Raw genomic sequence first — 18156 nt, forward strand, 5'->3', positions numbered from 1 at the left:
AGACGTCTGTTAGGCTTCCGCATTGCACAGTGAGACGTCTGCTTCGACACGAGCTGAGCAAATTGATTCTCCCTCGTTTTGATCTCATTTTCTCGATTTGGTGAAAGGCTGATGATGTAGCCGACTGGTCCTCAAGTGTTTCGCGACACCCTCTGAGCCTGTTGAGTGTCTCAAGTGGAAGAGGGAAAATGTAGGTCGTGATTATTTTGTTAACCTAATAGCGCAGTTCAGTCATATTTGAATATTTTCAGAAAACAAGAGGAAGCGCATTGGTATTTTTTTTCCATTATGCTATTAGGCTAACGATAAGCACGTATATGCTCTAAAACATTCAGGCAGCCATTAAATGGCCATATTGGCCTATTGTTAGAACACACGCTCTCTCGCTCACTCCATCGCGGTGACCCATTTACAGTAGTGTCTAAGTTAAGTGCTCGGTGTGGTGACTTTGAACGCTGTTAGAAATATCCAGCGTGACACCAACGATTTGGATATGAATTGGATGAACAGAAACACAATCTTTCCTGCAAAGCTAAATGATTAAATGTCAATAGAAGTTACGGTACATAGCTACATAGGTCAAAAGGGAGCTAGCCAAACATTAAAGGTTACTTTTCTGACACACCATGAATTTTCATTGTGGAGGCTCAATCAGGCACGTGTACACATAGACCCCAAGAGGTGCTCTGGCACCAGCCATTTTTCTGTAGCCCACTTTTCTTCTTTCATCAATTTAAAAAAAAAATAAAAATATTCTCAGGCATCAATTCCCCCGAAAAGTGTTTTGAGATGAGATGGTTATTTGTTTCAGTTGTAGTGACAATTGTGACATTTCGGGTGTGTAGACTTTATATCCAGGGTAGCTTCCTCTTCACCTGCTTTGGTTTCTTGACCGTAGTGGATGTATTTGACACAGTCGACACAGTTTTTCTGAATTGTGCTAATCATTTTTGGCAATGTCAGTGCATGTGCCGGTCGTGCATCACCTGGTCTAAATGTACATACGTTACTACACTTCAAGCCTGGTTAATACTGGCAGCACATCCTGAAAAATGCTTAGTGAGGTTCCCCCCCCCCCCCCCCCCAAATGCTCTTTTCTTTCTCGGACCATGTCAACTCAAAATATATTCACCCTGAGGATACACAAGCGTTTATAATGGTCGTTATATTTGTAAAAGATGGAATGTTCAAGCGGGCCCCTCCTGTGGACCAATCGGTTGCCTCTAACATGTCTTTGGGGAGCCCTGCATTTGAACCACATATGGAGGGGAAGAGCGAGGGAGGAGGGGTGTGTTTGACCGAGAGAGAGAGGGAGCGCGCGAGCGAGGATGTAGCGCGGCTTGCCTTTCACTGCTGTGTCTCAATCCTTGCCTGCGCAGTGGTCGGGGGGAGCTGCGTGAAGAGGCGGACGTTTGTGACACCCCACTGAGCATTGCAACCAAGGTAAGATGACGCTGAGGTGAAAGTTGCTCATTTGCATGCTCTTCAAGCGTCCCTGCTCTTTTGTGACAGGCACAGCTAAGATAAGATTTGGTGCAGATGGGCTGTTTGGCGCATCCCAACTGAGTGGCGGCGGCGGCGCCTTTATTGCTGTTGCGCGCCTTGCGGCCGTGTCAACTTGACAGCGAGGGGAAGGGGGAAAAAAAAAAAAAAGTGAAGTTGTAGCTGACCTTAAACATGCACATTCCATCCGTGCGTAAATGTTCGCTGACCGTGAAAGCGCGCTGCTTGTATGCGGCTTGCGCTGCTGTGTTGAAAGTCGGAGGAAACAAGGGAGGCAGCAGGCGGAGCTATTACAATTATTTGCACTGCACTGCACTGTGGAAAGGGTTCCAAATCAATCACACGAACACCTCGGCCTCGCTTATCCTCCAGGGGTGCTGCTAATAGCGGGGTGTGGGCTGCTGCGTGCATGTATTACTCTCCTGGTTTTGTGTGTATGTGTGTGCGTGCGGGTAAATGTGTACACTTATTAAGAAGCGTCCCAGCGCGACCTTTAGCGCACGTTTGGACAACGGTGAACACTTTGCCTCATATGATTCGTCTCAGTGAGCTCATCGACTCATTCCCACTTTTTAGTCGCTGGGAACAGCAGACGTGTCCGAGGCCTCGATGTAAAAAGGTCTGCTTTTGTGATACGGGGTGTGTCGGAAGTGTTGCAGGACTGGTGTCAAAAAGAATATTTCAAACCTACACTAGAAACTTTTTCCGCTTCACCGCGGGCCCGACGAAGAGGTCCGAATGTGTTTGCTTTGTTCAGTGCGCGAGAAGAAGCGAGAGTTGTATCAGCGCAACTCGTGCATGACAACATGCCTGCTCACAATCAGGGGTGGGAACAATAATTGTTTTTTCGATGCATCGTTGGGCGTATTAAAACGATTCATAGGTATTAATAATCCATATTTAAAGTTTAAATAAAAAAACTAAAAGCATGCGCAAGTGATTAAGTGTGTTTGTACATCAGATACCCAAAGATTCCCACCCTTACTCACAATACCCTGAGCATCTGACAGTTCCTGGCTGAGAAGAACATAGCCATGCTGGAGCAACCTCCCTACTCCCCTGACGTGGTTCCATGTGATTATTTGTCCTAGGATGCCGGAAGAATCTTTCCAGACTCGACATGACTTCGAATGGGGAAATTTGTGAAAGCAGTCCTGAAACTTTAATGACATGCCTGACTCATATTTAAGCCTGTAAATTAGGCCCTCCATGTATCACGTTACCACCGTGTCATGCAAACATGCCCCCTAGTGGCTTTGAGCAGATCAGTATAAGACAAAAGTGATCTGATTGGATGCTTTGGAAGCGCTACGAGCTTCCCGATTGACGTGATTTTAAGTGTTTGGACTGAGAAAGAAAATGGCAATTCATTCTTGAAATTTGTATCCGTTGCTGTTGAGTGTGATAAACAAGCTTGGTGACAACACAAATGCTTGTCATGCTGCAGTCCTGCAATTGGAAAGGCCGCGTTAAAATGTTCATGTGCTTGTGTGGGTGGAGTCATTCGGGACTTTGATGTGCCAAGCCTGAATGATTAGCTGTCGATTATAGAGAATCCACTTTTTTTTTTTTTTTTTTTTACCTTTAACCTATGTAGCAGCTGATTTTGTGACTATTTTGTTTGTCCACCCCACCCCCTTGTTTTTCTTGCTTGCACGCCCAGTTTGCCAAAGGAGACGGTTTCCATTGGAGACCACCTCAATCATATGCAATTTTCTCGCTTGGAATCTGTCAGATGTGAGAGCAGTGTGACGAAACAGCAGGCTCATTGCGAGTGAGTCATGCAAATTACACCGTTTTCGCAGGGTGGATGGGTTCCTGGCATATGACGTCATGTGGTTTTATTATGTGGCATGGCATGTGGCGCGGCCGTGTGGATCGGTTCCGAATGTTTCTAAAGAGGGATGCGATCTGGTTGGTTTTCTACAATGTGACCGTAATAATCTGTGATATTAGTTTGTGCTGCAAAATCTGTTGGGTTGTTCCAACTGTGTCAGTGGATAGTATTAAAAGCTTAAATACCGTATATTAAAACTGTGCTTCCTTTCAGAATCACTATTAAACTGGTCAACACACATTTTGGTGCCAAGAAAGTTGCAATGATCATCGGGTATTTTGATATCCAAATATGACAGTTTTCAAGCATGTCCGTACAGTATTCTTTAATTTCTTGATGTGATATCGTGAAAAACGGCAATTGGAATCGCAGAATGCCTTCTATATGCACATCGAGTTTCACGTGAAAGTCAAGCCAGATTTCTGAAAATTGGGTGAAATTTGCAGTAAAATGCAAAAACAGGTAATGTCCAACAACAAACACTTTCAGTAAAGTGCATTTTGTAAACTGTCAAAAAACAATTATCTATCAATTAATCTAAAAAACTAGAGCCATTTCAAAGAATGTCATTTTAAAACTTAGCAGCCCAAAATTGCCCAGAAACCATTAAAATATCTTTGGCACTTGAGAAAAAAAAAGATGGCCAGTGTTATCTATGGTGTACTAGATGGTCTCAAAGGTATTGTTCACATTATACAAAAAAAATCTGATTTGTTACTCAAATCAGATCTCGACACTCAACAAATTAGATTTGTTGGGTCAACACGTCAGTGCTCAGTACTGACCCATCCGACTGGGTTGCTGTGGCAAACACGCAGACACCAGTATGCATGCCGATGACATGGAATATAAAATCGAAACGTACAAGCAGCGAAAAAAAACACAAATACAATCGATCTGTGCTGACTTGTTTGCAAGCAATGGAAATGACGTTGGAAAAAAAGCCTTGAAATCCTTGCGTGCAATGGATCCTAGATAGTGAAAAGCCTCCCCTCATCGATTTTGTGGGCCTGTTTGGTTGATTTCGAACCAATGACGCCTTTGTGGAGAAAGAGTATCGTTTCGAAACGGCGTCGACAATTGCCCGATTTAGCGTATATTCTTCAGGAAAAAAGCCCTTATTAGTTGGTTGTCTGAATGCCTTTACAGAATAAAAGGGCACACACAAGGCATCATTGCCTTCTTACGTTACATTCCATCATAGTTTAGCCAACACTCTTTCAATAGCACATTAGGATAAAAACAATAGCATGTAATTGCCTAATTAACACTAAACAGCACTCGCTGGAAAACAGAACTGGTTTAGCCTTCTCCTGAATAAAAACTGCACACTCAGTTCATGCCAATTGTTTTTGTTGAGATCCTGGAACCATTCCAACATCTTGCGTTTCATCAAACAGTTTTATCTTCATCCACCAGAAAATGTAAATGAACAAGGGAGGCTGAACACGAGTGGCAAACTAAACGGGTGACTTTTCAACCTTGAAACTGATTTTTCTCTTGTTCTCAAAGAGGGAGGGGACTTGGAGGCAAGATGAAGTGTGTTTTCATTGCCAGGTGCGTCAACATTATTGGGGTGGCAGCTTGGCTCATCTGTAAATATGCTGAGAGCTTTAGAACAGGAAAGGCTGCGGGGGGAAAAATAGAAATTGAAATATTTCTAGGAGAGATGGTGGTCTGAAACCTTTTGTCGAGGTGGCCTTCAGGAAGGCACTTACCTCCCCTCAAACACATCTCCGGGGGCCGGTATTTGGCAGAAGATGAGTTCATTATCCACCTGTGACGTTCAAGGGACAAGGCTTTGTGATTCGAGGTGTTCATAATTAAGTTTTGGAGCTTTGTTACATTTCTTCCTTTATTATTATTATCATTATTATTATTATTATTATTATTATTTTAGAAAAATAATATACACCAACACATGAAAATGTGAAAGCTCTATTTTATAATTATATATATACATATATATATATATATTTATTATTTTTTTTTTTTTTTATGGGGGCCTATGTCTCCACCATGAAACACAGCGTGTGAGGTCGCTTTTGTTGTGTTTTGGCACTGTTTAAATAAAACAGACTTGAGCCGCTTTTGACAGGATAGTAAACTGGCTCCGATCTTTTTCATATGCTGCCACAGCAAAAAGGAAATGGTGCAGGATAAATGTGGAACAGCTGCTGTGTGAGAGAACCTTTTCATGTTGAGTGAGTGCAAAACACTGAAAGAAGGAGCGGGCATCTTTTAAGGAGTCCACGCAACACTCCACATCACATATCCTTTCCCCCCCACTTCTTCTCGTTTTCCATAAATCCTTCATTTGTGCAACTCAGCAAATTATTGTTCGGCTGCATTATGATTAAGCCTGTTTTCGTATGATATCATTCAGCGGGGGTTCCCTTGAGCATTCACATATGAATCATGTTTTCATTGGCCTTAATCGTTAATATCCATACAGTCAGCTTTTGACACTTAAGCTCATCAAGTGCTGTATAACATTAGTCATTCAAATGCTGCATGGCGTCGACTTGAATCTTCCTCGCTGATACAAAAAGTAGTCAATTGTCACCGTGAAAATATGTCATCACGCTCGAATTGAGGGAAAAGCGTTTCCTCCTGCCCACCCCCCAATACAACGTGCATGCAAATGGTTTCGTGAAGGGGACCTGAAACAGAGCTTCCAGGCGAGCAGTAAGGTTAAAGAGGCGAGGGTAATTGCTGTAACCTATCCGGGTTGGGGGAAAAAAAAAAAAAAGTTTGCATGGGTTCCCAGTGTACTCCTCTCTGATGCACTTGGGCATGAAATTGTTCCCCTTTCCATGCTAGCAAGCCCCGAGCCTCTAAGTCAATTGGCCATCAGACGAGGCGGCCTATCTGGATGCGTGTGCGCCTTTTGAACGCCGCCGCGTCTGTTTGTTGGCTCGGCTCCTCTCGTGAACTGTTTTATTTTGTGTTTGTGTTGGAGCAGAGGACGGGCGGGTGTTATCAGCTGACCCTCGTCGCGGCATGTGCAAGCGACCATTACGCGCCGGAATCAAGTGAAACTGCAAACGCACTGCGTGTTCGCTCAGATATTGCCCGAGGAAAACATTGCATTCATTACGCCGGGGAGCAACGCGGCAGCTCCAAAAATCCATACAGTATGAAAAATATGCCGTGTGTGTTTGCTTTGAGGGCCAACACGTTTCCTCATGCTACATGCTGGCGAATCCCGGGAGATATGTTGTAGATAACTGCTTTGTAAATCCAAGTCATTTTCATGGGTCGTAATTGAGCCTCCGCTCTCTGGCCACTTTCTTTCCGATGACGGTTATTTCCATGAGATTAAGCAGTGTGCACCCAGATGTGCAAAGTGCACTGCTTTTTGTCCGACTGCAATGATTGCGTTTACGGTACATGGCAATGAGACTCACAGTATGTGGTACTGCATTAGGATGATTGTATAGATTGAGGGAGCTGTCTTTTTTTTTTTTTTTTTTATTTAAATGAAAATGAGAAATAAAAACACTCAATGAATATTCATTGGCATTTATTTCAAGTCACATTGCTTGCAGGTGAGCTGCATGACGCCCACCTTGGCTGATGTGAAGGCGAGAGGTAGCAAATAGCAGATTATCTTTGTGTTTAATCAAATGTCACCTTCTATTTTGGAAAACAACAATGATCAAATTTTTTGCCTGCATTTTCAGACATGTTATAACCCAAACCAGTCACTGAATATGTGCATTTTTGTGCATTTTTTGCACCGTTAATTTTAAATAATGTCCTGTGAATAAAGTAATATAAATTAAATGTTTTTTTAATATTCATTGATTAAAAAAAACAACAATCGATTATTGAATTATTATTAGCTGCAAGGCAGCCTTATTTATCTAGCGCACTTCATAAGGTAACTCAATGTGCTTCACATAAGTACATTTAAACAAAAGATTTACAAACATCCGAGTGAAATACACTTTAAAGCTAAGTAAACAAATAAAAAGAAGCTCACTAAAATTACAATGCAACCACAAGATTTCTTGAAAAACAGATTTTGCATGAAACATAACAGCTAAACGCTGCGTCACCATGTTTGCTTTGAACTCTCCACTAATCGACCGAAGTCTGCAGACCTCAGAGCCCTACTTGGTTTATATTCAATTAGCACACCTTTAATGTAGGCCTTTTCAGGACCCAACAACACTTTTTTTTTTTTTTAACTTACTACTACTTACTACTTCCATTTCTTATACTCAAAGTCAACTCACGAAGTGGGCCACATGAATATAGGATAGTCGACAAATAGAGAAACAGAACCTTGTACGGTTAAGACAACACAATAATACAATATCCTTTATTCCCCTCCCCAAAGATACAATGTCAGATGAGAAGGCTGGTAATGGTAGCTTCCACACTCAATAGTGTCATTCATTTCAAAACTATGGTGATTTATTGGATATAAAACCCTCTCAAGTCATTAGTGGTTAAGTAAAAGGCACTGAAAGACTACAGATTGAATTAGTTGGATATTTTTACCGGCTAGATCGGAATTCTATCCTCATGCCTGCACCACGTGAGACGATATCAAGGTGCAGGTGGGCAGGGGCGAGCCGGAAGACGAGCCCGGCCATTAGAAGGGGGGGGGGGGGGGGGGCTGAGATGACGCCCTAATGGAGTGGATGAGCAATGGCTGTCGATGAGTCACGATGAAAAGCTGTCATTTGATGGACGGAAGGTGGGGGGGGGGGGATGATTCTAAATGCTAGGCTTCATCACAAGTATGGCAGCCCGTCATTGTCTCCCAGCGTGGCGCACTATTCTCTTCCAGGTTTTTATCCTACCGCCTCTCACTTTATTCTCTCGTCTCCATCCTCCACTCACCATCTCATCGTCTTTATCCCTCAGTGTAACCATAACGCCTTCATCCGCCACTATGTTGTCCCCGTTTGAAGCGCAAGGTTTCCCGAACGGGCCCCAATGCCTTCCCTTTCCACACAGAGCCCCAACTAGCTCTCGTCACCGGAGCAGGTGGCGGAGTGAGGGCACGCTTTCAGTGGGACATGCTTTGCGCTTCGATTTAAATAGATAATGCCAGAGCCCGAACGCTTGTTGGGCCCTCTGAATAATGCAGGAGGGTCCTGAAGCCATTGTTGCTAGGCGTCACTGATGTTGCAGCTCGGAAAGCTTGAAATATTGATAGCCAAAGAGATGGAGGGATGTTTATGTTTCTTACGTCTAATATGCAAGCTTTAAGTTGAAGTTTTTGTGAAAAACGGCAATTTGGTTACGATCAAACATGGCCGTAACTTTGAAGATTCTGACAACCCTAAACTGACAGCAGTTTAGACTCTGTTAGAAAGAGTTTCTGTTGTCAGGCTGCAAAACGGCGCTGTCAACAATGGACTTTACGATTACTGTACGTGCCATTTGTCTTGGTCTCAAAAGCGTTTCCTCATATTGAACATTAATACAATCCATGTAATTCCCGCTAATAGTCTAATTTGTCCAATCTGTCATCAGAGAGACTGAAAAGAAACACCTCCATATTCCTTCTTATTTGCTTAAGCATATTGGACCAATATCTGTACACATTGTAATTTCCAGTTGGCCAGTTTAGTTTTAATGTGGTGCATCTGGAAGAGGGCCAGAGGCAGCAGCTGATGTGTTCAGAAGTGAAGGGAGTTGGGTGTTTTGGGGCGGGAGGTGGGGGTGGGGGGTTCCCACAGCTGTCACACTGTTTTTGACCCGCTGGGCAGACATTCGGGCGGGGCAGATGTCCACTGGCCCAACATGATACTGCAGGGACCTTTGTGTGGAATGTAACTGCCACACCCAACGAGGGAGCAAGAATTGATTATTTCATTAAAAATATCTTTCTTGGCTTCATATTATCATCATTCAAATTGATTTTGTCATGCTTCCCAAGTAAACAAGAAATACGCCCCACCCCCAGATTAATTGTACTTTGTAATGTTAGTATATGGCATTATACTGTATCCATGCAATGGTAAAATGGTTCTGAGCAATTCAAAGAAATAGCATAAATTCCCATTTAACATGCTTTGATGGAGAAAATTCCCCGCAGGCGTTGTTGTTCCACTGTTGTGCATTAACAAATCTCTCATCAAGTGTGTCAACTAACGTACACAATGGAAAATGATTACCATGTTGCGTGTTTGCTTTGCTGGGCTGTGATTACTGAAGCAGTGCTGAGGAGGTTATGAGTGCCAACTAAAAACGAAGGCACAATTTGTCACGTAATTGCGATTTGTGGGTTTGATTTTCAAAACAGGAACGCTTGAGTCACCAGATTGGTTCTTTGGATTCAGAACTTTTTAGAGGTCCAAACAACGTACTTTTTCGGACAATTGGCGTGTACGTAGCTGCTCAGTTGATTCGTTTTTGGTGCTCATGGACTTTGGTCTTTCGGAAACCGAGCACATTCACTGTTGGCCCCAAGTATTTTGTGATCAGATTGGGGAGGGGGAAAAAAAAACACTTATCACATCTAACACCATAGGATAATCTCTTAAAAGCTGCTAGATAATCAGGATATGACTATAAGGAGAGAATTGGGCTCAAAAACAGACAGATTATATTTAGTGATTGCCGGGCTTTAATGACAAGGTGGGTTTATATATATGAAAGCTGAGATGCTATCAAGAAATGTTGTTTGGGTAGAAAGAACCTTTCACTCCTCATTTGTACATTTGTCGACTTGACAAAGCCCCGTTAGGGACATAATTGTGTCAGCTCTTATTCGTAGAACAGTAATCCCTCATTTATTGCGGTTAATGGGGACCAGAACCCCCCGCGATAGGTGAAAAAACGCAAAGTAGAGGTTGACTTATTGTTATTATTATTTTTTGAATTCTATACTGTATTTATTAAGTTTTATTTTGCGAGGATTTACGCCTCGATTACGCCATTGCTAACCCCCCGACATGGTTCCCACCATTGAAAATACTTGTTACAGGACAAATTTAACTTAAAAATGCAAAATGTAGAATAAATTACCAAGCTGAAGGCTGTCAGAGGAACGTAAGCGGAGGATTACGACGGAACATTAGCTAACAACTACGTTGCAGTTTTTATTTTTATCTTAAAATTGGCTTCATTGACTAGAATACCGTGGTGCATTTTATCCAAAAGGTACAATCCTGGCGTAACGCACTTTTATACTTTTATTTGGTCGTTGGTGTTGGTGCCGCCTCCTTCTTTTAAAGCGAAGAAGTATGGTCGCCGGAGGTAAGCATGGCTCAACTTTCTCTTTGCACAATAACATCAACAAGGTAGTTTGGATAAAATGCAACGCGGCGCATCTTTCTGCAATATGGCCGCCTTTTTCATTTTTATTTTTGGATGAATACTTTTTGAAAAAGCGATGCACGGAGCCCGCGAAACTCAAACCGCCAAGTAATACAGTAATACAGGGATTACTGTATTTCCATGTTGTTTTGAACTGAATGTGATTTGTGCACAGTATTCACAAGCATATCGCAATCACAAGTTTTAGGTGATTCAACCACATCCTTTGCATTTTCTTTTTTTTACAGTGTTTGCAAGCACTGTGCTGGATTGAAGTTTGAGTGAAAGCAGACAAGAATTAAGGGATGTATGGAGTTGGTTTGTGCTGAGTTTGTGTGCGTTAGTCCGACTGCCTTTCTGGCTCAGCCCACTTTAGCCATTTTCTTTGACAGCGCTTGTGGACTGGTGTGGCTGGCTGTTTGATGAGTGTGTGTCGAGGCTGCAAAAATCAAACTACCACCAACCCTTCTCCCACTCCAGTTTATTGATTTCTGCCGTCACTCACTCTTGACATTTTGTAGCTTCTAACAACTCGCCCCTGCGTCACCCCTTATATTATTTATTTATTTATTTTTACATTATCTCCCCTGTAACCCCCGGGTCTTTGCTGCTAGTCCATCGCTCTGCGGCCGCTTTATTGCGAAATGGACAAGGTGAGGGTCGAAATGAAGCCAATGGGGAAATGGCTGAGTGAGCCAGGAATGTTGGTGCGGGGAGTTCAAGAGTCTGCTATGATGGAGAGCTTGAGAGGTGAGGTACGAGGTCACCGGAGAGTAGTTTGGATGGGGGGTGAAGAAACAAAATGAGTGTATCAGGAAGAAAGGTGGGGTGAAGGTGAGGTGACATGAAGGACGCGATGATTTAAGTGAGCAGGGTATTGAAGAATAGTGGGGGGCAGAGAGCTAGAAATGTGTCATTCTCACAGGTCATGTTATGATTTACCCCCTAAACAAAGGTACCTTTAATAAGAAGTTGACGTGGTCACAAATGGGACATAATGAAGAAAAAAAAAAAGACTGACATGAATTTTAAATCAAATCTTGGTCACAATTTCAATATCACAACCCACAAACCCTCACCACTCAGAGCTCCCCTAAACATAACAAGGACTGAGGAAATCTGCTGCTTGATTAAAAACAGACACTGATTAGCCCGCCCCCTCAGGTGTGCGGCTCCACACAGGTGGCACTCATTCTCTAAATGAGCAGCACCAGCTCCACTGGATTCCAAACAAAAAATATTAAACCAACTAATGCAAACCAATATATTTAACGAAAAGCAAGTAAGCATTACCCATCCATTTAAATTTTTAACTTTTTGCCAGCAGAGTGATGCCTTGAGATACGAGTAACCTAACTTAAGTGGTTTTCAAGAAAACAAGCCGTTGCTCAGCTGAGCTTTTACTTTTGACTTGAGAGCAAAAATTTGAGGTACAAGCACTGAAAAAGAGGCTATTTAATGCCACTCCCAGTTGAAGTTCAATGTCAAACTAAACATAAAATCTCATTAGACACTGTGTATTTAAAAACAACCACAAAACCTCGCTTTAAAGTCTGCTATCTTAAAGCCTGATTCACACGGCAAGATTTTAAAACTCTCAGGCAGACTTGCCTGAGATAACCCGCACACGATGAGGGGAAAAAAAAAACTCCTCAGGTATAACAGTTTTATGATGTAAATAACGTACAGTGTGGTGTCACCACATCATACATGAACCAGTTTCATTCATGAGGTCGGATTTGAGACCGGAGCGGCCCAAATGTCCTTGCAAGCAGTCGAGATCAGTCTGAACACACCACACAGGGAAGGAATATCTGATCAAATTATCTTGGCGCTATTACGATGATTATGATTGTCGGGAGGGCAGATTTGGGGCTAAAATCGGGTTAATTATTTGGCCGCGTGAACCAGGTTCAAGGCAAAGCAAAGCAACTTTATTTATATAGCACATTTCATACACAAAGAAACTCAATGTGCTTCACAGAGCCAAAATCAAAGGATTTACAACCAAACAGCTGGATACATCCGTAAAGCAAAGAGAACTAAAGTATCTTAAAAGTTATTAAAATTACAAAAAGAATGCACATGAGGTCAATATTCGAGTTAAGGTCAAAATTCGGATTTCTGAAACATCCGGAATAACCTGTTTACATACGTTAGGGTGAGGGTGACTAACTACCCTAACCGAACCAGAGCTGCAGCGTTCTGATTGAGCCGCAGCTGTCAGATGCTCTTTTGAGGAGTCCAGTCAGAAGACCGTTACAATAATCAAGTTTACTGGAGATAAAAGCATGTATAAGCTACTCGCTCTGTTTTTCAGCTGGTAAAAAGGCTGTTTTAGTGATTGATTTGATATGACTGCTGAAAGTCAGGTTAGAGTCTTCAATGCCCCAAGACTTGGTCTTCGGACTTGGTCTTTGGCGTTAAAAGGCAGTGATTCTATTTAAGTACGCCACTGCCAATGCACTCTGTGACCAGAGTAAGTATTGCACCAACCAACAAACAAGGAAAAGACTTTAGTATTCCATTCGTACTCCCTAATAACTGCCATATGTGTGTCACATGAACGCTCGCCCACCCCACACAATATTGGTGGTCAATGCTGCCATTGTCTCCACCTTGACCTTCTACTCGGCTCTCTTTTTTCATACTCATTCCATATTCAGCGCAGCTATCCAGGTCAGTTCTAATTATTGGGGCCCAATTGGAATTGACTTTTCAATTTTTGACACCGGAGTGGTGAAAATCACAATGTGCCAAGCCTCCCCTCTTCGGCGGCGTGACTTAATATGCTTGATACATTCACCTCACTGCGGCAAGGCTTCGCACGGCGCAGTGTGACCGCGTGCGCATTTGTGATGTTAGGTGGAGAAAGAGAGATGGGGGGGGGGGCTATTATTGTAAGTCACTCTAAGGTCAGCTAGAGTGCGTGATCAGAGGGGTGTGTTTATATGGTAAACAGCTGTGTGGGTCTAAAGAGCACATCGGGCCAAGCGCATGTATGTGCACTAGAGTGTTAAAGAGGTGGGAGTGGCCTGGGTCCCCGCTCCGCTTGTCTTTGCTCGGGTCCGCAGTGCAGGGAAAGATTAGAGCGGAGACACTTCTTTTGAAGTTTGGCATTATAGAAAAATGCAACACACATACACACACACAGAGCAACCTATTCCTCTGCCTTGTAAAGTGATGCATTCAAACTGCAGTAATGGCAGCCTTCACCACATTTTAACACACCCCTCTCAAGAATTCAATAGTGTCCCTCATTTAAATAAGGCTAAGGCGACAAGAAAATAAATTCCTGATTGAGGTGCGGGGATTTGTGGCCCACTCAAAGACGGGGGTGGACCTCACTGCCCTCAGTATTTGTAAAATGTGGTAAATAAGATGACTAATTGTCCACTCACAATGGACTCAGCTCTAATTAATGAAAGTGGCCTTAATAAGAGTCTGATGCAGAAATACCAAGAGGTCATTTCGGGGTAATATTTTAGTCTTGTTAAATGTCAGTGTCACTTAACAAGCTATGGCTCATTACCTCCCTAAGACATTTTGAAAATCATAGTTTGGATTTAAGGAACACTATGTCATATCGCTGAAATGAAGTAAGACTGCAGCTATGTTAGATGGGTTCAATGCAGTGAGCACACAAGTCTTGAAATAAATGTTTTTCTTTGTTGAGCAGTTTTGCTAATCAATGACTTCATTTGAGGAGTAATTCTTTGTATGTTAATCCCAGAGACCTGATCTGAAGGGTTTTATTCAACAATATGATGAACGAGCAATCGGTTTCTTTTTTTTTTTGCAATTTATTGTGTTTTGATGAGGCGCAAAATGCAATTTTGACATAAACAGGGATGGGAAACCGCTTACTTCAAGCCTGAAAAAATTTGAAAAAAAATATAAAACTCGTGGGATTGAATGGCTCGACTGTGAAAAGACAAATAAATACAATGGCAGTGAATGAGTTAATCCAATGATTGTGGTTGGAACCGTACGACTTGCAGAACATTCATCATTTTCAACAGGACCTAAGCGACAATCTTCGTTTTCTTGTTGACTTTCTTGTTGGTTTACATGACTGGATTTACTACTTTATAGAAGGTCACAGTTGAAATATGCCTTTTTGCTCTTACATTGTATTTTGCTGCAACAAAAATGACTTTGATTCTGTGTAGCCAATAACGTATTACACATGAAAGCGTACTCCGATTTCTGTGTTGACAATCTATTGCCAGTTCTCCAATCAATCAACATTCATGGACATTGGCATGTGCCAGGCTACGGTGAGACGTGATGGGTCTTATTCTGTCATGGGGATCATCGTCAAGTGACAAGCAATATGGATTATGGATGATAACACTCGAGGTGACGGCGAGTGCCCCCTATAGCAGCAGCTGCAACCCAAAACAACATGAACCAAAACTATCGCGGTTGAATGTTGTAATGTTTCTCATTTTAAATTCTCCGGAGTCACGTACAAAGAGTTTCCCTCCTTGAACTAAAATCCCCTTCTGCTGCAACCAAAACAATCGGTAACCTTCCTTATATGCTCCCTCTCATGGCATGCGAGAAAAAGTGCTTGAATTAAACATGGTCAGAGGGAGATGAGGGTAAGCGGGAGGTTTGTGCACGGCTGGAGTGATTGGGAGGTAATACCAAACTACTACTATACTGCGGTGGCAGGAAAACAAGCGGCAAGATGCGGAAGGGAAAACAGAGAGAGAAGAAAAAAGTGTAGGCTGTAGGAATTTTTTGATGCGCAGAGGAAATGACTTTCTTTAGTTGTTTTTTTTTTTTTACATAGCACCATTTCACAACAGAAGTTATCTCAGGGCACTTTACAATTTGAGCAGGTCAAGTAGTACCTGGATCTCAGCATGTGTAAGTGTCCGGAGAGTGTCGTCTGTATGGAATAAACGGGTTTAATATGGTGCTGGCTTCCCCCGTGTTGGCTTTGTATCAGCCCCCAGCTGAACATTGTTGCAGATCAATGACATCAACACACATAAAAGCACGCGCGCGCACACCCACTTACACACAGTTGGGCTTGTTGACAGTTTAAACAGCAGGTGGCACAGATAACAACCACTTCATCCACAGCCATTTGGATGACTGAATGTAACACCCAAAACGTGGCTTTTCTTCTCTTCTTACTGCCGCTGCCAAAGAGGAGGGAATAGTTTTATTTTAATCGCAATCCATTTTTTCCATATTTAAACTTCTTTGCCACTCACGACTAGTGTGGTCATCACATTACTTTGAGTCACTTCAAATCTGGGGGCACTCCAATCCCCACTGTACTATATTTGTTTTAAAAATGCATTAGCGCAAGGTCAACTGTCTCTAAATATTTCCTGAGCTTGACCGGCAACCAGTCTAAGGTGTAGTTTCCACACCCGGCGACGCGGACATAAAACTCTAGGAATAAACAACCGAACTGTTTTGAACTCTGAACAGAGCTCTCTCAGCCGTTTTCTGTTAAACATTGCAAAAAATGTTTCCTGTACTTGTTTTCCACATTTCACAAGGCTAAAATATTTGTCACTCGCAAAATCATTTTGTAGACAATTAGCCAAAACCAGATAAAGTTATTCTTGATGCAAGGGAACACATTTTCTAAGTTGCTACCACTCTCAAATTTAATGAGAATGTCCTTGGGCATGTTATCATCACAAAAGTGGTGGGATATAATCAAATACAGACAGGATTTTTCACACGAACAAACAAACAAACAAACCCATCAGGTAATACCTTGAACCTTAAAAGTTTGATGAAGACTGGTTGGAAATAGTTATGAAGCTTCCCAGGAGACTACAACAACAGTGAAAAGAAGAAGTCTAGACTAAAAATGACTATGCTGGCTCCAGTTAAAGGCAAGGCAAGACAGTTTTATTTATACAGTACATTTCATACGCAAGGCAAGTCTTTGGTTTCTAAAGACAGTGACAGTGACAATCGTCTTTTCTTTATTGCTGAAAACAATTACCTCTGTTTTGTTTTGGTTTAGCTGAAGGAAGGGATGCTCAAAGGTGGCTGTGGAATCCAACGATGTGGCACAATTGTCTGCATACACTGGCAGAGGTGGCAAGTACTCACGGATTGTATTTTAGTAGAATTGCAGAAGTGGAGAAAATATGCTAATGTTGTGAACTGATTCACCCTGACTCATCTTGATCACTCCGAAGAATGGTTGGAATGGTCCAATCTCAAATCTGACCTGAGAATCAGTCAGGCCATGAATCATTCGTATAGCTTCGTATAGCCGATAACTTCAAATATTTCCATGGGTAGGGAATGTCTTGCTTGTCCGAATCTGTTGCCGTCATCGTTATTGATCCCTGATTCATGTTCTTAGTCACTGCTGTCCCAGATTTTTTACTGCCTTATTAGTCCCCGAGAGCTCAATCAATCAAGATCTCAACTGCGGTTGACTTTACATCAACATTCTGAAGAAAAAAAATACTCCAGTAAAGTACAGATAGCCTACCTGAAAAATCCAAATACACATTCTGTGATGTCCCAACAGCGCACTCTGAAAATAAGGCAGGCCTGATCTGTTGTACGTCCAAGCAGCTGTTCCTCTAGCAGCTAGCTTCAACGCCAGCTTTCCTTCCACTTCCTGGTGCTACGAACAGCGATGAAAGCCAGTTGTAAGCTGCCTCTTGAGTTTGTCTTTGAAGAGCTTCCAGCGCCTCCTTCTCTGTCGCTTGACCGAGTTCAATAAAGACGACAAATTTCGTCGGCATTTCGTGAGCTTCGCCGTCTTGGTGACAGCTGCTGCTTCACAGCTTTGAAGCCGGGCAGATGTGCTTTGTCTTCCGTTCAGGCACTGCTTTGCTGCACCTCTTGCCAACCCAGCAGGACCACTTTCAAAGCATATTTTTATTGGCGGGGTGGGGGGGTGTTGGGGGGCTGGCGGTTGGTTGGGGGTCCTGCTAATGTGAGTGGCATACGCATGTGCATGCACCCTCACATGTGAAGTGTTTATTGGCAAGGTATTCTCCCACCATCAGATCATTTATTTGTTGAATAGCCTTCGCCGGTTTTCATAAGTGGCTTGTAATTAGAGAGAAGTGGGAAAATATAGGGAGGAAGCGCTGTGACATATGCATGGGGAAATTGAGGGAAATGGCAAGCGCTGGAGCTTTAGTAAGGCAAGCCAGCAGGGAAGGTTCCACTCGTCACCATAGCAACCCTATAGAGGACCCATCACCAATGGAATTAGAGTGCCTTTGATGCAGGCGGTCTAAGGGGCTTGCATGGTGATAATGGCAAGAAGGAACATCATAAACAGTACAGGTAAAAAAGTGAAAGTGTGTATTCAAAGATGTGGAATTTAAAAAGTGCATTTCGACCTGGAAAAATGGATGCTGCTACGGCTAGCATTTTCTTATGTCAACACATAACTCCATGTTTGAGTAGCAAGTATCTGCGTACAATCTCCGGCTGGAATTTTAATGACAGAATAACAAGGAGCACTAACGTGACCATGCCGATACAAAGCCTGTTCCCCCCCCTCTCGCTTAACCAGCAGT

At 42.6% G+C, this 18156-nt stretch overlaps 1 protein-coding gene across 4 annotated transcripts in view; it reads left to right on the top strand.

Annotated features, from left to right (window-relative positions):
• The first annotated feature begins 1318 nt into the window (after window positions 1-1318).
• The window catches only part of dlgap3 (discs, large (Drosophila) homolog-associated protein 3), an 87211-nt gene continuing 70373 nt past the window's right edge, over window positions 1319-18156 (top strand). For 2 of the 4 annotated variants that reach the window (XM_086013738.1, XM_086013742.1), the window contains exon 1: window positions 1319-1443. The gene's annotated coding sequence lies outside the window, so the exon portion shown is untranslated. Of the gene's footprint in view, window positions 1444-16679; window positions 16703-18156 lie in introns of those variants that run through there. The other 2 variants (XM_086013741.1, XM_086013739.1) reach the window with 2 other exon arrangements.

The sequence above is a fragment of the Filicampus tigris genome, chromosome 18, assembly GCF_054856515.1.
Source record: "Filicampus tigris isolate MCC_2025a chromosome 18, RoL_Ftig_1.0, whole genome shotgun sequence".
NCBI lineage: Eukaryota > Metazoa > Chordata > Actinopteri > Syngnathiformes > Syngnathidae > Filicampus > Filicampus tigris.